This window comes from Anomaloglossus baeobatrachus, chromosome 1, assembly GCF_048569485.1.
Source record: "Anomaloglossus baeobatrachus isolate aAnoBae1 chromosome 1, aAnoBae1.hap1, whole genome shotgun sequence".
NCBI lineage: Eukaryota > Metazoa > Chordata > Amphibia > Anura > Aromobatidae > Anomaloglossus > Anomaloglossus baeobatrachus.
In genome coordinates this window covers 959464923-959492296 of record NC_134353.1, presented here as the reverse complement: position 1 = coordinate 959492296, position 27374 = coordinate 959464923, and the positions used below count along the sequence as shown (strand labels likewise).

At 52.4% G+C, this 27374-nt stretch overlaps 1 protein-coding gene across 3 annotated transcripts in view; it reads right to left on the bottom strand.

Annotated features, from left to right (window-relative positions):
* Window positions 1-27374, bottom strand: part of LOC142257712 (uncharacterized) — a 171447-nt gene that overhangs the window by 21380 nt on the left and 122693 nt on the right. For 2 of the 3 annotated variants that reach the window (XM_075329855.1, XM_075329874.1), the window contains exon 2: window positions 7482-7657. The gene's annotated coding sequence lies outside the window, so the exon portion shown is untranslated. Of the gene's footprint in view, window positions 1-7481; window positions 7707-27374 lie in introns of those variants that run through there. The other variant, XM_075329865.1, reaches the window with a different exon arrangement.

The window sequence follows — 27374 nt, the reverse complement described above, 5'->3', positions numbered from 1 at the left end:
GCAGGGTCGCAGGGGCAGCGCGGTGCCGCACGGCGCAGTGGTACTCACTCAGCCAATGACGAATGCAAAGTCCTTGGTAAAACACACGGCTGGATGGACGGGTCCCACTGACGGCTGCGGTGGTTTCTGCTCCCGGTAGGTTCATGGTAACTGTCTTTCCCTGCACCTTTAGTATGTTTTTGGTAGTGATGGCTTCCCACCGGTAACCCGCTCCCCAGCTTAGATGGATGCTGAGAGAGCCCCTTTTGCCCGCAGGCTCTGGCCCTGGGAACTGTAGCCTTGGCGGTGACTGTATTTACCTTCACGGTGTGAGCTGTTGCCTTCTATCGGGTCTTGACTGCTGGGAAACCCAGGAGGTTCCCTTCGCTAACGGATTTGACCGGTTTTACGGCGACTCCAAGCCTGGTCGAGGTCCGTAGGCCCTGCCGAACGGTGCTGGCTTCTCTTCGTTCCCCGGTCTGGTACCGGCGGGCCACCGCCCGTCCCCGGTCCTTACGGTTCACTCCAATCGGCCTCTCCTGCAGATGGTCACCACCGTCTGCCAACCTTGCTGTATGTGCCCGGGCCACGTACCCGGACACGGTCAGTCTGCTCCTCTACTACTTCACTCTTTCACCCTCAAGACTGATCTGACTTTCTTTTTCCCGCCTCCAGGACTGTGAACTCCTCGGTGGGTGGGGCCAACCACCTGGCTCCACCCCCTGGTGTGGACATCAGCCCCTGGAGGGAGGCAACAAAGGTTTTTGTCTGACTTCGGTGTGCCTAGCCGGGGTGTGGGGTGTGTTGTTGTAGTACCTGTGACGACCTGGCTTGTCCAGGGCGCTACATGTGTAGTGCGGGGTCTGTCGCTGTCTCTCTCCCTCATGTGTACTGCGGGGTCTGTCGATCTTTCTCTCCACCATGTGTAGTCTGGGGTCTGTCGCTCTCTCTCTCCACCATGTGTAGTGCGGGATCTGTTGCTCTCTCTCCCTCATGTGTAGTGCGGGCTCTGTCGCTCTCTCTCCCCCCCTATGTGTAGTGCGGGCTCTGTCGTTCTCTCTCCCCCCCCATGTGTAGTGCGGGCTCTGTCGATCTCTCTCTCCCCCATGTGTAGTGCGGGGTCTGTCGCTCTCTCTCCCCCATGTGTAGTGCAGGGTCTGTCGCTCTCTCTCCCCCATGTGTAGTGCGGGATCTGTCGCTCTCTCTCTCCCCCATGTGTAGTGCGGGGTCTGTCGCTCTCTCCCTCATGTGTAGTGCGGGGTCTGTCGCTCTCTCTCCCTCATGTGTAGTGCGGGGTCTGTCGCTCTCTCTCCCCCATGTGTAGTGCAGGGTCTGTCGATCTCCCTCTCCACCATGTGTAGTGCGGGGTCTGTCGCTCTCTCTCCCTCATGTGTAGTGCGGGATCTGTCGCTCTCTCTCCCTCATGTGTAGTGCGGGGTCTGTCGCTCTCTCTCCCTCATGTGTAGTGCGGGGTCTGTCGCTCCCCCCTACGTGTAGAGCGGGGTCTGTCGCTCTCCCCCCCCCACGTGTAGTGCGGGGTCTGTCGCTCTCTCCCCCCCACGTGTAGTGCGGGGTCTGTCTCTCCCCCCCCCCACGTGTAGTGCGGGGTCTGTCTCTCCCCCCCCCCATGTGTAGTGCAGGGTCTGTCGCTCTCTCTCCCCCATGTGTAGTGCGGGGTCTGTCGCTCTCTCTCCCCCATGTGTAGTGCGGGGTCTGTCGCTCTCTCTCCCCCATGTGTAGTGCAGGGTCTGTCGCTCTCTCTCCCTCATGTGTAGTGAGAGGTCTGTCGCTCTCTCTCCCCCATGTGTAGTGCAGGGTCTGTCGATCTCTCTCTCCACCATGTGTAGTGCGGGGTCTGTCGCTCTCTCTCCCTCATGTGTAGTGCGGGATCTGTCGCTCTCTCTCCCTCATGTGTAGTGCGGGGTCTGTCACTCTCTCTCCTCCATGTGTAGTGCGGGGTCTGTTGCTCTCTCCCCCTCATGTGTAGTGCGGGGTCTGTCGCTCTCTCTCCCCTTCATGTGTAGTTCGGGGTCTGTCGCTCTTTCTCCCCTTCATGTGTAGTGCAGGGTCTGTCGCTCTCTCTCCCCCTAATGTGTAGTGCGGGGTCTGTCGCTCTCTCTCCCCCATGTGTAGTGCGGGGTCTGTCGCTCTCTCTCCCCCATGTGTAGTGCGGGGTCTGTCGCTCTCTCTCCCCCATGTGTAGTGCGGGGTCTATCGCTCTCTCCCCCATGTGTAGTGCGGGCTCTGTCGCTCTCTCTCCCCCATGTGTAGTGCGGGGTCTGTCGCTCTCTCTCCCCCATGTGTAGTGCGGGGTCTGTCGCTCTCTCTCCCCCATGTGTAGTGCGGGGTCTGTCGCTCTCTCTCCCCCATGTGTAGTGCGGGGTCTGTCGCTCTCTCTCCCCCATGTGTAGTGCGGGGTCTGTCGCTCTCTCTCCCCCATGTGTAGTGCAGGGTCTGTCGCTCTCTCTCCCTCATGTGTAGTGAGAGGTCTGTCGCTCTCTCTCCCCCATGTGTAGTGCAGGGTCTGTCGATCTCTCTCTCCACCATGTGTAGTGCGGGGTCTGTCGCTCTCTCTCCCTCATGTGTAGTGCGGGATCTGTCGCTCTCTCTCCCTCATGTGTAGTGCGGGGTCTGTCGCTCCCCCCTACGTGTAGAGCGGGGTCTGTCGCTCTCTCCCCCCCACGTGTAGAGCAGGGTCTGTTGCTCTCTCCCCCCCACGTGTAGTGCGGGGTCTGTCGCTCTTTCTCCCCCCCATGTGTAGTGCGGGGTCTGTCGCTCTTTCTCCCCCTCATGAGTAGTGCGGGGTCTGTCGCTCTCCCCCCATGTGTAGTGCGGGGTCTGTCGCTCTCTCTCCACCATGTGTAGTGCGGGGTCTGTCGCTCTCTCTCCCCCATGTGTAGTGCGGGGTCTGTCGCTCTCTCTCCCCCATGTGTAGTGCGGGGTCTGTCGCTCTCTCCCCCATGTGTAGTGCGGGGTCTGTCGCTCTCTCTCCCCCATGTGTAGTGCGGGGTCTGTCGCTCTCTCTCCCCCATGTGTAGTGCAGGGTTTGTCGCTCTCTCCCTCATGTATAGTGCGGGGTCTGTCGCACTCTCTCCTCCATGTGTAGTGCGGGGTCTGTCGCTCTCTTTCCCCCCAATGTGTAGTGTCGGGTCTGTCGCTCTCTCTCTCCCCCATGTGTAGTGCAGGGTCTATTGCTGCACCCATTGTGGGAGCTTATGGCGGAGAGAGTATCCTAGTGAGGAGGAGAAAATGCCGAAAGCCATGAAACTGGTGACTGCGAGTAAATGTTTTGTTAAGAAATCCCCGATGTGTCACAATTCCTGCACAGCAGCTTCAAAGTGACAAAGTATGAAGTGAGAGCCGCACACCCCTCACAGGTCACACACACTCCGGAACCCCTCAGTGATGGCCGCACACCCCTCACAGGTCACAAACACTCCGGAACCTCTCAGTGATGGCCGCGCACTCCCCACAGGTCACACACACTCCGAATCCCCTCAGTGATGGCCGCGCACCCCTCACAGGTCACACACACTCCGAAACCCCTCAGTGATGGCCGCGCACCCCCCACAGGTCACACACACTCTGGAAACCCTCAGTGATGGCCGCGCTCCCCTCACAGGTCACACACATTCTGGAACCCCTCAGTGATGGCCGCTCACCCCTCACAGGTCACACACACTCCGGAACCCCTCAGTGATGGCTGCGCACCCCTCACAGGTCACACACACTTCGGAACCCCTCAGTGATGGCCGCGCACCCCCCACAGGTCACACACACTCCGGAACCCCTCAGTGATGGCCACGCTCCCCTCACAGGTCACACACACTCCGGAACCCCTCAGTGATGGCCGCGCTGCCCTCACAGGTCACACACACTCCGGGACCCGTCAGTGATAGACGCAGCACCCGAGCGGCCCGGCGCCCCCTTCCTGTTCAAAGCCAGTGAGAAACCACCGGGCTACAATAGAGCAGACGAGGCAGAAGACTCACACCGGCTTAATCCAAGGACAAACAACATAACAGGAATAACAGCAGAAGGAAGGACGGCGAGAGCCGGGGACACCGGCTGCGCTCCAGCCATGGTGGGAGTCGGGGACGCAGGCTGCGCTCCAGCCACGGCGGGAGCCGGGGACGCAGGCTGCGCTCCAGCCAGAGCGGGAGCCGGGGACGCAGGCTGCGCTCCAGCCCTCAGTGATGGCCCTCCGCTGGTAACACACTCTCCGGGACCCCTCAGTGATGGCCATGCTGCCCTCACAGGTCGCACACACTCCGGAACCTCTCAGTGATGGCCGCGCACCCCTCACAGGTCACACACACTCCGAAACCCCTGAGTGATGGCCGCGCACCCCCCACAGGTCACACACACTCCAAAACCCCTCAGTGATGGCCGCGCACCCCCCACAGGTCACACACACTCTGGAACCCCTCAGTGATGGCCGCGCACCCCTCACAGGTCACACACACTCCGAAACCCCTGAGTGATGGCCGCGCACCCCCCACAGGTCACACACACTCCGAAACCCCTCAGTGATGGCCGCGCACCCCCCACAGGTCACACACACTCTGGAACCCCTCAGTGATGGCCGCGCTCCCCTCACAGGTCACACACATTCTGGAACCCCTCAGTGATGGCCGCTCACCCCTCACAGGTCACACACACTCCGGAACCCCTCAGTGATGGCTGCGCACCCCTCACAGGTCACACACACTCCGGGACCCCTCAGTGATGGCCGCGCTGCCCTCACAGGTCACACACACTCCGGGACCCGTCAGTGATGGACGCAGCACCCGAGCGGCCCGGCGCCCCCTTCCTGTTCAAAGCCAGTGAGAAACCACCGGGCTACAATAGAGCAGACGAGGCAGAAGACTCACACCGGCTTAATCCAAGGACAAACAACATAACAGGAATAACAGCAGAAGGAAGGACGGCGAGAGCCGGGGACACCGGCTGCGCTCCAGCCATGGCGGGAGTCGGGGACGCAGGCTGCGCTCCAGCCACGGCGGGAGCCGGGGACGCTGGCTGCGCTCCAGCCAGGGCGGGAGCCGGGGACGCAGGCTGCGCTCCAGCCCTCAGTGATGGCCCTCCGCTGGTAACACACTCTCCGGGACCCCTCAGTGATGGCCGTGCTGCCCTCACAGGTCACACACACTCCGGAACCTCTCAGTGATGGCCGCGCACTCCCCACAGGTCACACACACGCCGAAACCCGCGAGAAAGAGCGCAACCCCAACAGAAATAACCATCTCTACAGAGTGGCTTGAATCAACAGTATCCCATGCACCGCTCCACACTTGTGCTGGTTGGTGCAGCTCTCCACCAGCTGCAATTTTGTAAAGAATCAAAACAATTCCAAGGCACAGAGAAGCCCCACTCCGTTTATAAATCCGTATTTGTTCCAGCATACAGAAGGAAAAAGTGCAAAAAAAACCCCCAAAAACGTTTCGGCTGACAAAGGCCCTTTTTCAAGCCATAAAAATTACATCTCTACAGACCGCGCTGCTCTACACTGCTAAGGCTGCTTTCACACTATGTTTTTTTACCATGCGACATGAATGTTTTTTTGCTGCAAAAGCGGATCCTGCTTTTACAGCAAAAAAATGTATGCAAACACATGTTTTATTTTGCAGGATCCTGTCACTTTAAGTTTATGGGCGGGCATTGGAGTCATGTGATCGGGAGTGAGGGGAACTGAACGTGAAAGACTGGGAGACGGCTTCTGTCAGCTGTGGAGGCTCATAACCAAGGTAAACATCGGGTAACTTGCTTGGATACCCGATATTTACATTGGTTACGAGCGTCTGCAGCTGCTAGGAGCCGGCTCCCTGCACACGTAACCAAGATAAATATCAGGTAACTAAGACCGCGGTTACCCGATGTTTACCTTGGTTACGAGCATCCTCCGCTCTCAGGCGGGGGAGAGTGGAGAGAGAGGGAGGGGGAGGGAGGGAGGTGGAGAGAGAGGGGGAGGGAGGGAGGTGGGGAGAGAGGGGGAGGGAGGGGGGAGGGAGAGAGGGAGGTGGAGAGAGGGAGTGATCACGCGAGGCTGGTTTCTGTGCATGCTCAGTAGAGCAAGCAGGATCCTGTCTATCAGCATGCCAGCGTTCACCTGCGTTTGCGTGCTGTTTAGTCAGGAATCGGATCCAGCAATTTGCAGCATTGGGACGCAGCTCAAAATCGCTACAAGTAGCATTTTTGAAAAATGTTAAAAAACTGCAAGTCGCTGGATCCTCACTATAACGCACGCAAACGCAGGTGAACGTATGTTGACGCGAGTCCATTGCAAATGCATTGAAATGAAAACGCATTTGCACTGGATCCGTTTTTGCGTTAAAAAACGTTCATGACGGATGTTAAAAAAACGTAGTGTGAAAGCCGCCTAAGGCTGGTTTCACATCAGCGTTATTTTAGCTGCGGCATGAAAGGATTTTTTGCCGCAAAACCGGATCCTTTACAATTGCGTTGTCATTTTAATGCATTTCCAATGGAATTGCGGCAACATCCGGTCACATGCGGTTGTGTGCGTCACACACTGGATCCGTTGATTTGCGGTATTTTATCTTTTGTCAAAAATGCAACTTCCCCCCCTTAGTGTTTTTGTCCTCTGTCATAATACCGCATGTCAATGGATCCGTGATATTGCAGTGTATTTGAATGAGCGCCGGATCCTGCTGTACCGGAAGTCGCCGGATCCTGATACACAGGATCCTGTTGTCTGTATTGCGCATGCCCAGAAAGCAGCCTGGCATGGTCAGTACAGAAATCTCTCTCTCAGACAGAAGACCAGGATCGTGGAGGGGTGAGAGGGAGTAATAAACATGGAGGCCCTAAGTGTGTCTGTGGATTTATTTCAAATAAAGTATTTTTTCTCTGTGTAGTCTTTTTTTTTAACCCTTTATTGGAGATTCTTAATGGTTGGGTCAAACGTGGCCTGACATTAAGAATCTCGGGCTTTATATCAGTTAGTAAACAAAGCTGGTATTAACTGTTTAATACCCAGCAGGCCACCCGGTGCCAGGCCCGATGAAGAGTTGGATACAGCGCCAGAAGATGGCACTTCTATGAAAGTGACACTTTCTGGGGCGGCTGCGGACTGCAATTCGCAGTGAGGGGGGCAGAAAGTTTGGCCCACCCTGCGCTGTCGATTCCAATCCCCAGCTGCCTAGTTGTACCTGGCAGGAGACAAAAAGTGGGCTAACATACAAAAATATGGCGGAGCCCACGTCATATTTTTTTTTTTTAGTTTTTGGCCAGAAAAAAAAAGGGCTTCGACTTCTGGGTGGTGGAGTTTGATGATGGCCGCGTTGTAGACGAGCTCCCCACAGCAGATTGCCCTATACTCTGCTATCCAGGTCACTAAGGTCGGTGAATCACCGGAAAGCGGGATAAGGTCGGGACCAGGGTCGTGCTGCAGGGACCCAGCTTTCCCGAGATCCGGAGGTACCAGGGGTAAGTCTCACCAGCCAACAGTGGACGCTCAGGGAAGAAGCCTGACTACTCACCCACGCAGAGGCAGTGACGGCTCCACACAAGGCAGGAGGACGGTGACAGCGGGGACGGTGACTCTGTACAAGCCACAGCCAGTGTGAGGAGTGGGAACAGCAGCCGGATAAGGAGGAGCGTCCCTCACACGCGAGCTCCACGAGGCAGGGACACAGCGCTTGTTACACAGGGGAGGCTGAAGAGACATAAAGCAGAGCCACTCAGCTCAGCCATACAGGAGAAGGGGGGGCTGCAGCCGAGGGTCTGTGTCTACATCCAGCGCCTCCCCCTGAAGCACAGAGAGCTGACAACCAGGACCAGCAGCCTCATACAGGACCAGAACCAGCACCAGCCCGCCTCATACAGGACCAGCAGCCTCATACAGGACCAGCAGCCTCATACAGACCCAGCCCGCCTTAACCAGGACCAGCACCAGAACCAGCACCAGCAGCCTCATACAGGACCAGCCCGCCTCATACAGGACCAGCAGCCTCATACAGGACCAGGACCAGCAGCCTCATACAGGACCAGCAGCCTCATACAGGACCAGCAGCCTCATACAGACCCAGCCCGCCTTAACCAGGACCAGCACCAGGACCAGCAGCCTCATACAGACCCAGCACGCCTCATACAGGACCAGCCCGCCTCATACAGGACCAGCACGCCTCATACAGACCTAGCCCGCCTCATACAGACCCAGCCCGCCTCATACAGACCCAGCACGCCTCATACAGGACCAGCACGCCTCATACAGACCCAGCACCAAAACCAGCACGCCTCAACCAGACCTAGCCCGCCTCAACCAGACCTAGCCCGCCTCATACAGACCCAGCCCGCCTCATACAGACCCAGCCCGCCTCATACAGGACCAGCACGCCTCATACAGACCCAGCCCGCCTCATACAGACCCAGCCCGCCTCAACCAGGACCAGCACCAGGACCAGCAGCCTCATACAGACCTAGCCCGCCTCATACAGACCCAGCACGCCTCATACAGACCCAGCACGCCTCATACAGACCCAGCACGCCTCATACAGACCCAGCCCGCCTCAACCAGGACCAGCCCGCCTCATACAGGACCAGCCCGCCTCATACAGACCCAGCACGCCTCATACAGGACCAGCACGCCTCATACAGACCTAGCCCGCCTCATACAGACCTAGCCCGCCTCATACAGACCCAGCACGCCTCATACAGGACCAGCCCGCCTCATACAGACCCAGCACGCCTCATACAGGACCAGCACGCCTCATACAGACCTAGCCCGCCTCAACCAGGACCAGCACGCCTCATACAGACCCAGCACCAGAAGCAGCCCGCCTCATACAGGCCCATCACGCCTCATACAGACCCAGCACGCCTCATACAGGACCAGCCCGCCTCATACAGACCCAGCACGCCTCATACAGACCCAGCACGCCTCATACAGGACCAGCCCGCCTCATACAGACCCAGCACGCCTCAACCAGGACCAGCACGCCTCATACAGACCCAGCACGCCTCAACCAGGACCAGCACGCCTCATACAGACCTAGCCCGCCTCAACCAGGCCCAGCACGCCTCATACAGGACCAGCACGCCTCATACAGGACCAGCACGCCTCATACAGGACCAGCACGCCTCATACAGGACCAGCACGCCTCATACAGGACCAGCACGCCTCAACCAGGACCAGCACGCCTCATACAGGACCAGCACGCCTCATACAGGACCAGCACGCCTCATACAGACTCAGCCCGCCTCATACAGGCCCAGCACGCCTCATACAGGCCCAGCACGCCTCATACAGGACCAGCACGCCTCATACAGACCCAGCCCGCCTCAACCAGGACCAGCACGCCTCATACAGACCTAGCCCGCCTCAACCAGGACCAGCACCAGGACCAGCAGCCTCATACAGGACCAGCCCGCCTCATACACACCCAGCACGCCTCATACAGGCCCAGCACGCCTCATACAGACCCAGCACGCCTCATACAGACCCAGCACGCCTCAACCAGGACCAGCACGCCTCATACAGACCTAGCCCGCCTCAACCAGGCCCAGCACGCCTCATACAGGCCCAGCACGCCTCATACAGGCCCAGCACGCCTCATACAGGCCCAGCACGCCTCATACAGGCCCAGCACGCCTCATACAGGACCAGCACGCCTCATACAGGACCAGCACGCCTCATACAGACCCAGCACGCCTCAACCAGGACCAGCACGCCTCATACAGGACCAGCACGCCTCATACAGACCCAGCCCGCCTCATACAGGACCAGCCCGCCTCATACAGGACCAGCCCGCCTCATACAGGACCAGCACGCCTCATACAGACCCAGCACGCCTCATACAGGACCAGCACGCCTCATACAGGACCAGCACGCCTCATACAGGACCAGCAGCCTCATACAGAACCAGCACGCCTCATACAGACCCAGCACGCCTCATACAGAACCAGCCCGCCTCATACAGGACCAGCCCGCCTCATACAGGACCAGCCCGCCTCATACAGGACCAGCCCGCCTCATACAGGACCAGCCCGCCTCATACAGGACCAGCCCGCCTCATACAGACCCAGCCTGCCTCATACAGACCCAGCACACCTCATACAGGACCAGCACGCCTCATACAGGACCAGCAGCCTCATACAAAACCAGCACGCCTCATACAGACCCAGCACGCCTCATACAGAACCAGCACGCCTCATACAGGACCAGCAGCCTCATACAGGACCAGCACTGCTCATACAGACCCAGCCCGCCTCATACAGACCCAGCCCGCCTCATACAGGCCCAGCACGCCTCATACAGACCCAGCCTGCCTCATACAGAACCAGCACGCCTCATACAGACCCAGCACGCCTCATACAGGACCAGCACGCCTCATACAGACCTAGCCCGCCTCATACAGGACCAGCACGCCTCATACAGGACCAGCACGCCTCATACAGGCCCAGCACGCCTCATACAGACCCAGCACGCCTCAACCAGGACCAGCACGCCTCATACAGGACCAGCACTGCTCATACAGACCCAGCCCGCCTCATACAGACCCAGCCCGCCTCATACAGACCCAGCCCGCCTCATACAGGACCAGCACGCCTCATACAGACCCAGCACGCCTCATACAGACCCAGCACGCCTCATACAGACCCAGCACGCCTCATACAGAACCAGCAGCCTCATACAGACCCAGCCCGCCTCATACAGACCCAGCCCGCCTCATACAGACCCAGCACGCCTCATACAGACCCAGCACGCCTCATACAGACCCAGCACGCCTCATACAGACCCAGCCCGCCTCATACAGACCCAGCCCGCCTCATACAGACCCAGCCCGCCTCATACAGACCCAGCCCGCCTCATACAGACCCAGCGCGCCTCATACAGACCCAGCGCGCCTCATACAGACCCAGCGCGCCTCATACAGACCCAGCACGCCTCATACAGACCCAGCCCGCCTCATACAGACCCAGCCCGCCTCATACAGACCCAGCCCGCCTCATACAGACCCAGCCCGCCTCATACAGACCCAGCCCGCCTCATACAGGACCAGCCCGCCTCATACAGACCCAGCACGCCTCATACAGACCCAGCACGCCTCATACAGACCCAGCACGCCTCATACAGACCCAGCACGCCTCATACAGACCCAGCCCGCCTCATACAGGACCAGCAGCCTCATATCTCCACACGTCCTGAGTGGAAGGGCTGGTCTCCATCTGCGATTAAATAATCTCTGCGATACTCGCCCAGAATGTGGGGTGTCATGCGTATGGTGTGCGGTTTGTTTCTCACCTAGCATTCGTATGACATGTGAGTGTCATGCAAGTGCCGTGCAAGTGGTATGTGAGTCTGTAGATTTTTCATACCAAGGATTCGTGTGACATGCGTATGCCATCCGTATTGTGATATTTTTCTCGTTCCCATAGGGTTGCATGGAGGTGCGAGAGCTGAGTCTCACTGACAATCGCAGAATGCTTCGATTTCACTATAAGGCCCTGTGCGCACTTACCGGATTTTGCCGCGGATTTCCTGCGGTTTTGCTGCAGAAAATGTTCATAACATCTCTGCAGTGAATCACCAGCAAAACCTATGGGGAAAAAAAAATGCTGTGCGCACTGGGCGGAATTTGACAGCTGCATGTTTTGCTGCAGGATTCCCGCAGCAAAAACAATTGCATGTCAATTCTTTTCCGCACGTCGCTGCGGGATTTCACTCCATTGACTGCAATATAATCGTGAAATCCCGCAGGGAATAACGCAGGCAGCAAATTCTGTGCGGTTCACTGCGTTTTCCTGCGTTATTCCCTGCGGTATTTCGCGGTTTACCTGCGGTAATGTACATCGCTGTCTGCGGTTTGCAGGGAAGTGATGTCATTATGACAGGAAGAGGAAGCGGAGCACACACATCACACTCACACAGACACACACAGACACATAGAACACACATAGAAAGCAAACGGAAATATAGAAAAAAAAAACACGTGGGCTCCGCTGTATATTTACCATCCAGCCGAGGTAAGCACACAGCGGCGGCCCGGTATTCTCAGGCTGGGGAGGGCGAGGGGCAGGGTTAATGTCCCCCGCCTCCCTCCCACCTCCCGCAGCCGAGAATATCAGCCGCAGCTGCCCCGGGACTGTCGCATGCATTATGCGGCAGCACCGGCGTGTCCCCGGCTCTTCTTGTTGCCGTGATGCAGTGGCAATCAAGGTAATGTAAGGAGTTAATGGCGGCGGATCACCGCCATTAACTCCAGGATTGATCATGGCAGCGTCTTTGAGACAGCTGACATGATCAACCCGTAAGTAAAGTGAAAAAACACACCATGAAAAATCCTTTATTTTAAATAAAACACAAATAAGCCTTGTTCACCCTTTTTATTAACCCCTCCCGAAACAAAGCTCCGACGTAATCCACAGCTCCGGCGTAATCCACGTCCTCCGATGCTTTCATCCAGCCGCGACTGACACAGACACTGCTGAATACAGCCTCGCAGCGAGACAGCAGTGGTAACCACAGGGCATTTCCCACGTCCGGTAATGTGAACTCACTGCCGACCGTGGGAAATGCAGAGAGTGCTCACAGGGACTCTATCTATCTATCCTTCTATCTATCCCTCTGTCTGTCTATCTATCTATTCTTCTATCTATTCTTCTGTCTATTTCTCTATCTATCTCAGAATGAAATGACTTTTTTTTTCAATGTGCTTTATTGCATTGAATGCAATAAAGCACATGTACCAACCCGCATGCGACAAAACCGCGGTAAAACCGCGGCAAACCGCATGCGGTATTTGGGTGCGGTTTGCCGCGTTTTTTTACCGCGGGTGCGGTAATCTTTCAAAGCCTGCGGAATTTTCTTGAGAAAATTCCATTTTCCAGTGCGCACAGGGCCTTAGGCCAGAGTCACACTTGCGAGAGACTCGCACGAGTCTCACATCGCATCACCCGGCGTGGCCACTCACTCTCCTGACAGGAACGTGTCAGCTGCATGTATTTCTATGCAGCTGAGATGCTCCTGTCCGGAGAGCTGCAGGCCATGTCGGGTGATGTGATGCAAGACTCGCACGAGTCTCTCACAAGTGTGACTCTGGCCTGAGTGTGATTCATGTGGAGAAACAACGGTCAGGATGGCATGGTCACATAGATTAACACTGGTGTGAGTGCAATCCGATTTTGCTATTTACGTCCCACTCATCTCCGCCCCTCCGCTCCTATTGGTAGCCTGCCGTGTGACATCGCAGTGACGCCGCACGACCCGCCCCCTTAGGAAGGAGGCGGTTCGCTGGCCAGTGCGACGTCGCAGGGTGGGTGAGTGCATGTGAAGCTGCCGTAGCGATAATGTTCGCTACGGCAGCAATCGCATGATATCGCACCTGCGACGGGGGTGACTCGCCCACCCCAGGGCTATGGGACACCCTGTGCCGGGCCGGACTAGTCCGGAGGTAGTCAGTGGTGGCTGGGCCCGGCTCCGTGGCCCTGGTGGGTGTCAGTAAAATATGTGGCTTGGTGAATAAAGTTTGTGTTCGTGACGCCACCTGTGGTCTGCGGCTATTAAGCCGCCGCTGCTGTGTGAGGCCTCCGGGGTGATGTTATAGCAGCAATGGTGGTACTGCTCCCCACAGGTGGAGCGGAGCCCCGGGGACACTGTTAGTGCTCGTGGAAGTCTATGAGGTTGTGTGGCTAACACGGTGCAGGGCCGACAGGCAATGAAAGAACCAAGCACAAACAACAGTCTCTTTACCTTTTTCTCTTTACTTTGGAAACAGTCCAGTCCTGGGAGACCGTTACAGGTGGTGATGGGGATCCGGTCGGCCTGGAAGTACTTGGGGTGATCTTTCTGGCCAGCTGAGTATGAGGCCTACTCCTGTACTTTTCTTTGTTATGATAGGACCCTGCTTCTCTGAATCCAGCAATGGCCCTCTTTGCTGCTGGGACTGATGGTCCGTCCCTTTCCCTCTGTAGCAGGCTGCGCAGGCCCTCTCTCTGGTGCTTCTCTGCTGGAGTCCACACCGGGCCTTGATGCCACAGTTGTACTTTTGGGATGTTCTTGGGCCAGGTGCTTGCAGATCTCCTGCCCTTCGGATTCGGCTACCAGGGAGTATGTTTAAGCCCTGGTGGCCACAGACTCCGATGTCCGAGTCTCTCCGCTGCCTCTCAGCTACTCCTGCTTCTCTGGGCCAAGCTACTCTAGCTCTAGGCCCCAGATTCACAGGACAGCTCACTCTGCGTCTGTTCACTTCTACTGCTCTCTACAGACTGACCACTACTTCCTCCCCCAGATCAGACTTAAGGGGATACTCCCTGGAATCCCAGGTTCAGAGCTCCCCCTGCTGGCCGGAGGGAGAACTGCGTTGGATGTTAAACTTGCTGGCCAATGGACCTCCCAATTACCTCCAGGCTCAGCATTAACCCTTTGGGAGGGCAATGCTGTTGTGGCGACCAGGTCCTGGGGCGCCACACTCCCCCTTAGTTAAATTCAGTACTCCCGGACTGTAGAAACAAAACATAACATGTTACAACATTTCATCCCATTATGGGAGGCGCATTACTTAAACGTTACAAACTTAAACACTACTATAAGAGTCCAGTGTGGCTCCCTGCCGGGTGTCCATTACACTGCTCCATGGGGGACCCGCCGCGATCAAACCCCCAAAGTAGGCTCTGGGCATGCGTCAGAGCATTGATGACCCCACTCTATGCACGCCGGACGGGTATTTCTTCAGTGGTGTTGAGCACACGTGTGCTAACTATGAACAATTTAGGTGTTGACCACCCATAGTCCAGTGGCCCAATTGTCCATTTACTTAATCGCCTAAGACAAAAAAGCATTTTATACACAACATTACAGACATTTCACATAACCATTTACATTCTGTTAGGTATTTTACTTTCTATGTTCTATACCTTGGAGGGGATAATGGTGTAGGGCTCGTTTTCCCACTGATCATCCAATTTATGCGTCCTCCGCTTCTTCTTGAGGACTTGTTCTCCAGGTGCTAAGGGAGTTGCTGGGGCTGTTTGATTGTAATGCTGCTCTTGTCTCGTTCTTGCTTGAGACAGGCTCCTCTCTACACATTCCTGGACCTTACGGTACCGCTGCTGCCGCTCTGTATCCCAATCCTCTATTTCCTGAACCGCCTCAGGTGACACAGTCCCCATCTCAAAGTCTACAGGTAACTTGCCAGGTCTGGCTCGCATCAGGTAAGCAGGGCTGCAGTTGGTCGAATTTACCGGGATATGATTGTACAAGTCTACCAGATCTGGTAACTTTTCTGGCCATTGGTTTCTTTCTTCCAAAGGTAGAGTCTTGAGCATGTCAATAACCACATGGTTCATCTTCTCGCACAATCCATTGGTTTGGGGGTGGTACGGTGTGGTTCTGATTTTCTTACAACCGTACATGTTACAGAACTCTTGGAACACTTCTGCCTCGAATGCAGGACCCTGATCAGTCAGTACCCTTTCAGGGTAACCGTGAGGTCGGCAAAAGTATGCCTGAAATGCTCTCGCTGCTGTTCTGGCTGTCTGGTCCTTCACGGGCACTACTACCAGGAATCGAGAGTAATGGTCCACAATGGTAAGGGCGTACACATAGCCTGACCGGCTTGGTGTTAACTTCACGTGGTCCAGGGCCACCAACTCCAGGGGCTGCTTCGTGACAATTGGCTGTAGGGGAGACCTCTGGCTGGCATCATCTTTCCGCCTCAGGTTACACGGACCACAGTCTCGGCACCACTTCTCGACTGTCTTTCTCATGTGCACCCAGTAGAACCGATCACGGAGTAGGGTCTCCAACTTCTTCCACCCGAAGTGTCCTGCATTATCATGATAAGCTGCTAGGACCATTGGAGCATCCCTCTGTGGAACCACTAATCTGCCGGACGAGTTCATTCGTTCGCCAGTTGACATATCTCTTGCAGAGCTTGCCTTGATAGGTGAACAGTCGTCCCCTCTCCTTCCACAACTGCTGGGCTTCTCCTGGAGCATCTGGGCCAAGACGAGTCTCAGCTTGTGCTAGCTTTTCTTTGACCAATCGCACGGCCGGGTCACCGTTCTGTGTCTCTTCCCAATTGTGGTGGAGTAATGGGTTGACCGAGACCTCGTGCTGGCTCGAGCGCTTCACTCCTACAGCATGCTCACACTGGGAAACACCTTGGTGATGGAAAGCCGGTAACTCTATCTCTTCGAGTTCATCCAGGTCTTCTCCAGACTCGGGTAAGTGAGGCATTCTGGACAGCGCATCAGCATTGTTATTCTTCTTTCCAGCCCGATACTTGATGGTAAAGTCAAAGTTAGACAGCCGGGCCATCCATCGCTGTTCCAACGCACCTAACTTGGCTGTTGCCAGGTGTGTCAACGGATTGTTGTCCGTGAAGATGGTGAACTTGGCCGATGCCAGATAGTGCTTGAAGCGTTCAGTCACTGCCCAAACAATAGCGAGGAACTCCAGCTTGAAGGAACTGTAGTTTTCTGGATTCCTTTCTGTGGGCCGAAGCTTCCTACTGGCGTACGCTATCACCCTCTCTCTGCCTCCCTGCACCTGGGACAGAACTGCTCCCAGTCCCACGTTGCTGGCGTCTGTATACAGTACAAACGGCTGGCTGTAGTCAGGGTAGGCCAGAATTTCTTCTCCCGTGAGAGCCCCTTTCAGCCGGACAAAGGATGTTTCTAGTTGGCTGCTCCATTCAAATGGAGGGCTCTGCTTCTTAGCCTGCTTTGGCTGGCCCACCAGGAGATCTTGAAGGGGCGCTGCTATCTTGGTGAAACCATCAATGAACCTTCGGTAGTAGCCCACCAGCCTGTTGGGGATGAGATACAAGTGATCCCATTTCCGATCTGATCGTTGTTCCGAATTAAAATGTCGTTTGTGCACGGCGAAAAAGAATAATAATTAATTGGAAATCAATTAAAACTCTTCCTCTCACGACCAAGGCTGAGGCAAGACTGAAAATCTTTATTCTCGGACACTTAAACCACGAAGTAAAAGGGGTGTAAACAAAAGTTCTAGTCCAATCAAGTATCGTAGGTCAGGGCTTCATGACGTAGAGAGATCTGCATATTCTCCGTTGATTGGTCAATCCAAGGCTTCAGGAATTTCTTTTGTCCATGTCTTGGGTGTAAACCAGGAAATGGTGGCCATATTCAAGCTATACATATATATCCTAGTATATACTGAGTTTAAGGAAAATACACTGAATATGCAATATACATATATACATGTTAGTAAGAAACAAAAGCATTCACAAATATGTGTGTTAGTTCACATCTACTGAACTATATAACTGAGTCTATGAAATGGCTGAATTAAGTATTTTTGGATACTCAATTCTTTATCCTCAACAGTCCCCCCTAAAGACTTACTTCTGCCATTTCTAAAAACTAAGGGTACTGTGTTCCCTTAGGAAGAGAGGTAGAAAGATCTGTTGAAAAACCTGCCTAACTGAATGTTGAAACATGGGCGGAAAGGGGAAAGGGGTTTTCTTCACCAGTTTGAGACCAAGGACTCCTAGGCGAGTCCTCACCCTTTGTAGTTGGACTTTCCCATGTCTCAAGGTTCTCTAAGTCCTCTCTTCTAACTGTTCTGGCAATGCTGGTCTAAGACTGTACAGGGTTTTCTGGAAAGGATAAGTATGAGCAGAACGCTCAGTGCAGCTCCAGTCGATTAACCCTTCTACAATGCGAGGTATGGATCCATAGATGTTTCTGTGGTTGGATCAGCTCCTCTAGTGTTGACTCATGGCTCTTTCTCGCTTGTCCTTTAGGATCAATCAGTGTCCTGACTGGAGACCATATGCTAATAGCTCTGATTTAAGATCTGGAATTAGAGAATACACCTGTTTATCACACTATTCAATCAATTATATAAAAATATATATGTCTATGCTAAACCAAAAACATCTTACATAAAGACCTGTTTATTGCAAAAAGGAAACAAAACATATACATTTTGTACACGATTTACTAGTTTCCACTTTTCTATAAAATATACACTTTTTGTAAACACATTTTTCTTTACATACCACCTTCATGTGCTTCTCAACAATAATGTCGTTGTCTGCACTGGAATGCCTCTGACCAAACCTGGAGAGAAATTTACACAACACGCACAGACTTGCATACAACGTGCTCATGATATACATCTATAATCAGTTTGCAGTCTCTAAGAATGGGTAGAGTAGGTGCAGGGTGTTTCTACGGACTCTTTACAGTTTTTTTCTCACTTCGTTCTAGGCACTTGTCTCACAAGACTGGGTGAATCTGCCCACCTGGGTACTGAACCCGGTGTCACCAAAGCACACGCTGACAATTGTCTTTCACAGATGTTACCTGGGCCATCATTAAGAAGAGCTCTCATGGCAGAGAAAGCTTACCACCCTTTATCCACAGACCTTCCTCAGTCAGCTGGCTCCCTGCATGTCACAGTCCATTCCTTGTTGTTTTGCTTGTTCCTGTAGGGATTTAAGAACACAAGGAGTGACAGAAGTCACTGACGTGACCAATGTCACCAAGGCATGGTCGGTATTGGTGAAAGACTCTCAACTCTAGGCCCGTTCACTGCTTCTTGGTCAGCTGCACCTGTGCAAGGATCTCCATCCGAATCCATCAGCTCAGATCTAGACTTTCTTTTCGGCATACCTAATTCATTTGACAACAGGAAAAAATCTACAACCTACATACACCTCTAAAGACTCTTACCCACTCCTGTTCTACCCATCAAGAGAGGCATTAATGCATCACTGTCTCCTGTATCAATAGGATCGGAGGGAGTGGTCGAATTTAGATCTACCTCATGTGGTGTAAACAGCAACATATCCAGTGCAGAATCGACCACCATCTGGTTTCATCTATAAAAACAAAAACTTAAAAATATACATTAGATCATTCTTATAACTTCATCTCTGATCATAATACAGTTAGTGGTCATCTATACTTCACATGACTGAGAATACTTAATAAATAAACAAACAAATAAATAAACAAATAAACATATAAGACAAGACTTTCCTATTTCAGTTAACAGATATACCTCATAGTAATCTAATAAACATAACCTATGGGAAAAAGGTCAGCTTCAAAACCAAGGTCAACTTCAAAACCTATCTAATATGCCTGCTGCGCTCTCCAAGAAACTGGAGAATATAATTAATACCTTATTCCCCCCTTGTTTAATTGTTTATTTACCAATATGGCAAAATTCAGCATTTTTATACTGGTATTCCCTAAAAGAAAAGATAAAACAGCAGGTAATAAATTAGCCACATACTAAAACCTAAAAAGAACAAACACTGAAAATAACGTATATCTCACAACAATATACATTACTGGGAAATTGTAAAAACTTTACAATAAACAACACTGTATCCATAAAGAAAAGAAAAACCTTTCATAGTAGAAACGACTGAGACATGATGAAATGACAGCTGTGACTGGGCGACTAACTGGCAAAAAATATATGAATGGTTTAGAAATAATCGTAAAAACAGAAAAGGTGATAGAGTCACAAAATAAAAATATATTGTTCAAATAAATCGCCATTAAACACAAAACAACACAAATTATATCGCACATCCCATAAAATTTAATATTCCCTATTCCGGTATAAACAGCAAACTAAAAATGTGAAATCCTGAACTCTAAGGGTTAAACCAAACTCACGTCACTATTGGAGAGAGACACATTCCATCAAGACACATTCCATCCCTGTCTCTTTAAAAGCGAGACAGGAAGAAGAAAAAAAACCTCATCCTTTGTTATAACAAAGACGTAGCAGTGAACACATTCATTACCCATATCTACATTGAATGCATTATACATTTTTCCTAATTCCTTTTTTACAAATGGATTTGATATATTTTGACATCAGTAGGGGTAAGTCGTTTACAATTTTTGTTTTAAATTAACTAACAGTACAAAGATATATATATCTACCTTCCTCTATTTTATTTTATGATATAATGCTGCAGGACTTTTAAAATACCAATTAATTTTATGTGAACAGATCTATTTCCACATCATTTCTGTAAAAGTTTCACTTACTTATCTTTGACTTGCACTTATGGGATAACTGAGTAAACAAATATACTATTTATGCTTATTCAAATGTGTTAGTCATACCAGAGAACACCTCCCACCGGGGATGGGTGGAGAGCTTTGAACAAAGAGCCATTGCGAGGGGTGTGGCTTATGAGGTGTACTGCCATCAGTGGGTGTAGCAAGACGGCTGCCACAGGAAATTCCAGGCACCTGACTTCCGGGTGCAGCATCCATGTTGTGACTCCCTGGGTGTACTGGGAGTGTCTGGAACTACGTAGTAAACCCGGGATACTTTAGTGCCTGTAAATTTGCATTCCAGCATACAAAGGAGAGATATGATTAGCACCAGATATAATGACTTCTAGAGAAGAACAATAAGGCATCGCTAGAGAAACACATTTAGTGATTCTACAAACAGCAACAGACAGTGAATGAGGTCTTTGTTCTTCATTATAAACTCACTACAGATTAATCTGAACTTCAATACATGGGTTGCAGCCTGCCATCTAGTGGTAGTCCAACGATATTACACAACTTTTTGCAATCTTTTATATTTTTTCCGTTTTTTGTAACTAGGGCGACAGCGTTCTCAGCTCCTACTAAAAAACAACATATTTATCTTTTGAACAGAGTATACAGTGCTTAATTGGATCGGCCGTTCCAATGGAGTCCTTTCTCGTCTCGTCCGCGTTTGTAACACGCTGACAGTGACTCGCGTCTAATACGCATGAGAATCCGCTAACTCCAGCACCCTTACCTCAACTAAAGTGAGTTCCTTTCCTGCCTCGTTATGAAGACCTACCTGCTCATAACAGTGGCTAACGTTTAAAACGCAGAGGAATACGCTAAATCCACTTTAAGTTAACAGAACCCTTCCCGCCTCGTTTATTATTTATCCAACATTCAATATTCAATATTTAATATTTAATATTCAATATTTAATATCTGATGTTTAATATCTAACAAACAGTGGCTGTGTTAACCGCAACACAGGGGAATCGCTAGTTCTCATACTTCTGTTCAAAAACAAACAAGTTAAAAAAACTGAAAAATGCATGAACCCGTTAATTTCTCTCTAATACAAACCGAAATAACACTTGTTTTTCTTTCAAATCATTACAACTTTATGTACTATACAAAGACTGCGGAGCTGTGTAACTTGATCTCCGCTCTGCCTCAAGCAGCTGGTGGACATATAGCCCCCACCTTTTTGCTTCCTCTGAGTGTAAGAATGTAAGGATGTGCTCCCCCCTCTCGCATTCCTTGTTCTCAATAGAAAGACTGTCATGGATATCCCTGGGCTTAACCAGACCCCCGCAGTCTGCCTCTTCGCTCTCAGTGAAGAAGAAAAAAAAACTGCAGGCAGTGGGCGATCGACAACCCCCCTGCTTTCTTTGTTCACAGCGAAGAAGAAAAAAACTACAGGCAATTAACTCTTTGAAAACTAGATCAGAGCGTAGAATCTACAAGCTATCTATGAAGCTAAAAACACCGTTCACAATTAGCAATAAAAAAAAAACAAACAAACGATCAGATCGTATGACCCACGGACCCTATGACGCTATGGGGTCTGGGTCCGTCTCTTTGTTCTTAGACTACCGGCGAAAGATTCAAGCCCGCTAAGGGTCAATAGCGTCAACCCCTTCCTCAGTTCAGGGATCAGACCGTTCGCCACAAGTCTCCGAAACCGCAGGCAAATCTCATATACATTATATATGACACTTACCTGCGATTTTGAGTGATCAGCTCCTGTTTCGGTGGCCTGTGGGTACTAGGAAACGATCCCTCGGATCCGAGATAGAAGTTCGGCCAATCTTTCTTACGGTTTATCTCAGCAGTGCCTCCAGTTGTTGGGGATGAGATACAAGTGATCCCATTTCCGATCTGATCGTTGTTCCGAATTAAAATGTCGTTTGTGCACGGCGAAAAAGAATAATAATTAATTGGAAATCAATTAAAACTCTTCCTCTCACGACCAAGGCTGAGGCAAGACTGAAAATCTTTATTCTCGGACACTTAAACCACGAAGTAAAAGGGGTGTAAACAAAAGTTCTAGTCCAATCAAGTATCGTAGGTCAGGGCTTCATGACGTAGAGAGATCTGCATATTCTCCGTTGATTGGTCAATCCAAGGCTTCAGGAATTTCTTTTGTCCATGTCTTGGGTGTAAACCAGGAAATGGTGGCCATATTCAAGCTATACATATATATCCTAGTATATACTGAGTTTAAGGAAAATACACTGAATATGCAATATACATATATACATGTTAGTAAGAAACAAAAGCATTCACAAATATGTGTGTTAGTTCACATCTACTGAACTATATAACTGAGTCTATGAAATGGCTGAATTAAGTATTTTTGGATACTCAATTCTTTATCCTCAACAAGCCCAAGGAACTGCCGCACCTCCTTTACCGTGGTGGGTCTTGGCCAGTCCTTGATTACGGTGACTTTCTCCGGATCAGGTGCCACACCTTCTGCGCTGACCACATGACCCAGGTACTGTACCTTTGGCTTCAAGAGGTGACATTTGGATGGCTTTATCTTCAGGCCATATTTCGACAAGGACTCAAACACTTCTGCTAAGTGCCTCAGGTGGTCTTCATAAGTCTTGGAGTAGACTATGACGTCATCCAGGTACAACAGCACGGTTTCAAAGTTGTGGTGGCCCAAGCAGCACTCCATCAACCTTTGGAATGTCCCTGGGGCGTTGCAGAGCCCGAATGGCATACAGTTGAACTCACAGAGGCCCATTGGTGTCGTGAATGCAGTCTTCTCCCTGTCCGCCTCTGCCACGGGAACCTGCCAATACCCACTGGTGAGATCCAGGGTGGAGAAATAATTAGCTGATTTTAAGGCTGTTAGTGACTCCTCTATTCTGGGCAGTGGATAAGCATCTTTATGTGTAATGCGGTTAATTTGCCTGTAATCTACACACATTCTCATTGTACCATCTTTTTTCTTTACGAGCACTAGTGGAGCTGCCCAGGGGCTACAACTATCTCTGATAACCCCAGCCTCCTTCATTTCCCGTAACATTTCTTTGGCACGTTGATACTGTGCGGGGGGTACAGGGCGGTATCTCTCTTTAATGGGATGATGATCACCCGTGGGGATTTGATGTTTAACCCCTTTCACCTGCCCAAAATCTAGGGGGTGTTTGCTGAAGACCCGCTCGTACTCCTGTACCACCCGGTAAACCCCATGCTTTTGGTGTGAGGGGGTGGAGTCGGTGCCCACATGTAATTTTTGGCACCAGTCTTCCAGCTGCCCCTTGGAGCCATTGTCTTCTGCCTGGTCGGACGGGATCAAGGGTTCCACTGCTTTGATGGTATTGTTGCTGACAGTGTACAGTTTTGCTACAGTGGCGTACCGGGGCAATTTGGCTTCCTCCTCCCCACAATTCAGGACACGGACGGGCACTCTCCCCTTGCGGACGTCTGCTACCCCTCTGGCTATCAGGACTCCGGGTCTACTATCTGAATACACCGGTTCTACCAAGGCATGGTAGTCCTGACCCTTGAGGCCTATTGCTGCCCGACACCATATCAACATTTCACTTCTTGGGGGTATTGCAAAGGGGAGGTGGTCACTTACCCTCACACTGCCAATTTCTCCTCCGGCCAGCTCTACCTGCTGCCTCCTCATCAGGGCTCTGATCTCCCTCTGTAGGGCACGCTGTTGCCCGGAGCTGGCAGTTTCAGACGCCTGTTGCAACAAAATTATCACTTCGGCAATACAATTTTCTATCACATTTGTACCAATGGGTAGCAGTGGGTCAGATTCTTTGCGATCAATATCTACAATTATCATCCCCTGACATGGCAATTCTACCCGCCCCACTTTAATGGTTACTTCTTTGTACCCAATTTGAGGTAAGGGCTGACCATTACTGGCCACAATTGTTAAATCATCATCTGGGCCATGGTCAATGTCTGAATCAGCCCAATATCTTTTGTACAGTTTATAGGGGATGGTTGTTACCTGGGACCCCGTATCCAGGAGGGCATTCAAAGGGATCCCATCCAGCACAATAGGAAGGACCGGTCGTCCTCCCACATACTTGCTGCGGCTGGGGGTTGAGCCGGGCTTCCTTACACCTGGGGGTCGGCTCCTGGCCCCAGGCTCGGCCCATTTAAAGGACAGTGTCGTGCAATGTGGCCCGCCTGGCTGCAGCGGCGGCAGATCGGTTGTCCCGTTGAATCATACCGGTCTGTGTCTCTGCCTCGGGTCGGCGGAATCCTCCTCTGTCGCATCCATGGGACGTCATCTGGGCTGGAGGCCAACTCGATTCTTGCAGGTGATGGGGTCACTTGTAGAGACTGCATGGTCTTGGCAAGGGCAGCTACAGTCTTGGTCAGCTCCTGGACCTGCTGTCTGAGCTCGGCAGTGGGATCCTTTTCCAGGGACTGCGCCTCGGCCCCTGCAGCAGCTGGTGTTGCAGGCACCACCCCAGGGTACGTGATAGCAAGAGGCCGGGGGGATACTGGGTCATTCGGTGTAGATTCTCTCAGTACCCGGATGGCCTGGTCCTTAAACTTTGCAAAGTCCAGAGCAGAGTTCTGCAGGACCATGATACGCAGCTGGGTCCTGTGGGCATCTGACAGGAGCCCCTCTATGAACTGCTCAGTTAGGAGTTTGTGTTCTTCACGTACACTCTCTGGGTCCACCTGTTTAACTGCTTTCAGGGCCTCCTGCAAGTTTAATGCATAGTCCCTTATGCTGTCTGTGGCCCGTTGTTTGCACCGAAAGAATCTCATCTTTATCTCTGCTGCGGTGCGGGTGTCAAAAGTACTCTTTAGCTTGGCCAATATCTGGGTTACTGTCCCTTTATCTGTATCAGGCCAGGACTTCACTTCACGCTGGGCCGCGCCGGCTAGCTGCCCCATTAATATGCCCACCTTCTGGCTCTCAGTCAGAGGATACACCCGGAACAAGCTGTGCAGACTTTCTCTGAAGTCGCTCAAGGTATGGGACTCCCCGGAGTACTGCGGCAGCCACTCCGCTCCCGGGATGTACGGCATTGTGATCGGCATTACCGGCGCTACAGCGGGGGCTGGGGCGACGGCGACTGGGATCGCGTCGGCTGGTGCTGCGGCGTCTCGGGCTATGGCAGCCACCTGCTCTCCCTCCGAGTCGGACATCTTCCTCCCCCTTAGTGAACCTCACCAGGCTCCGTTCACTTTTCAAATTCCCTTCTGGGTCGCGCGGGGTTAACAGCGCTCTGCTCTGATGGCGCGCTCCCTTCGCGCTCTTTGTCAGGCACGCCCCCCTTCTTCCTGCGCTCAGCGGGGCTAATGGCGGCGGCAGTTTTCAAACAGTGACACAATCTTTTAGGCACAGTTTCTGCAGGCGCACAGTACCCGGTGAAACCGGGCATGAAATCCTGTTCGTGACGCCAAAGTTGACTCGCCCACCCTAGGGCTATGGGACACCCGGTGCCAGGCCGGACTAGTCCGGAGGTAGTCAGTGGTGGCTGGGCCCGGCTCCGTGGCCCTGGTGGGTGTCAGTAAAATATGTGGCTTGGTGAATAAAGTTTGTGTTCGTGACGCCACCTGTGGTCTGCGGCTATTAAGCCGCCGCTGCTGTGTGAGGCCTCCGGGGTGATGTTATAGCAGCAATGGTGGTACTGCTCCCCACAGGTGGAGCGGAGCCCCGGGGACACTGTTAGTGCTCGTGGAAGTCTATGAGGTTGTGTGGCTAACACGGTGCAGGGCCGACAGGCAATGAAAGAACCAAGCACAAACAACAGTCTCTTTACCTTTTTCTCTTTACTTTGGAAACAGTCCAGTCCTGGGAGACCGTTACAGGTGGTGATGGGGATCCGGTCGGCCTGGAAGTACTTGGGGTGATCTTTCTGGCCAGCTGAGTATGAGGCCTACTCCTGTACTTTTCTTTGTTATGATAGGACCCTGCTTCTCTGAATCCAGCAATGGCCCTCTTTGCTGCTGGGACTGATGGTCCGTCCCTTTCCCTCTGTAGCAGGCTGCGCAGGCCCTCTCTCTGGTGCTTCTCTGCTGGAGTCCACACCGGGCCTTGATGCCACAGCTGTACTTTTGGGATGTTCTTGGGCCAGGTGCTTGCAGATCTCCTGCCCTTCGGATTCGGCTACCAGGGAGTATGTTTAAGCCCTGGTGGCCACAGACTCCGATGTCCGAGTCTCTCAGCTACTCCTGCTTCTCTGGGCCAAGCTACTCTAGCTCTAGGCCCCAGATTCACAGGACAGCTCACTCTGCGTCTGTTCACTTCTACTGCTCTCTACAGACTGACCACTACTTCCTCCCCCAGATCAGACTTAAGGGGATACTCCCTGGAATCCCAGGTTCAGAGCTCCCCCTGCTGGCCGGAGGGAGAACTGCGTTGGATGTTAAACTTGCTGGCCAATGGACCTCCCAATTACCTCCAGGCTCAGCATTAACCCTTTGGGAGGGCAATGCTGTTGTGGCGACCAGGTCCTGGGGCGCCACACTCCCCCTTAGTTAAATTCAGTACTCCCGGACTGTAGAAACAAAACATAACATGTTACAACATTTCATCCCATTATGGGAGGCGCATTACTTAAACGTTACAAACTTAAACACTACTATAAGAGTCCAGTGTGGCTCCCTGCCGGGTGTCCATTACACTGCTCCATGGGGGACCCGCCGCGATCAAACCCCCAACGTAGGCTCTGGGCATGCGTCAGAGCATTGATGACCCCACTGTAATACTTATTGTATGTTCTGAGGATTTCGATAGCGTTAGGGCAATGACAACCAGAGACGAGTTCTGGGTACAAGATGTTTATAATATGTAACCACGGTAGATACACAACGGAACAAACACAGTAGAACAAACACACAAAATACCTTCCCGAAAACGGAGCGAAGGGAATTCCCGGGGCCACGCACCGGACTCCCCCAGGGAGACCACCAGAGCGAACCCCTATACAGGGACTGTCCAGCAATCACCCCGGAAGGCCTAAATGCGCAGCAGCCGGGACACAAGGGGCAAGTGGTAAAGTCCAGAAGTGTCCGTACGGGATGATAGTCCAGAGTGGTTACGAACCGGAGGGAACCGGACAGAGTGCTGACCGAAGATGGCAGACGGAATCCGGGCAGAGCGCTGACCGAAGATGGCAGACGGAATCCGGGCACAGCTTGAAGAAACCGGGTGCGGTCCAGAGTCGGTCGGTAGTCTTTCAGGAGGATCCAAAGGCAATCAGGATTTGGAAGCAGCAAAGCAGGAGCACACAGCAAGCAGTATACTCAGGCACTGGACTAGGCTTAGAGGCGGCCTTTTAAGCAGCTGGACAGGAAGTAGGGCAACAGAACAGTAAACTCCATGTTAACCGAGGGCAAGCTCATTCAAAAGAGAACTGGAAAACCCGGAAACCTGACACCCA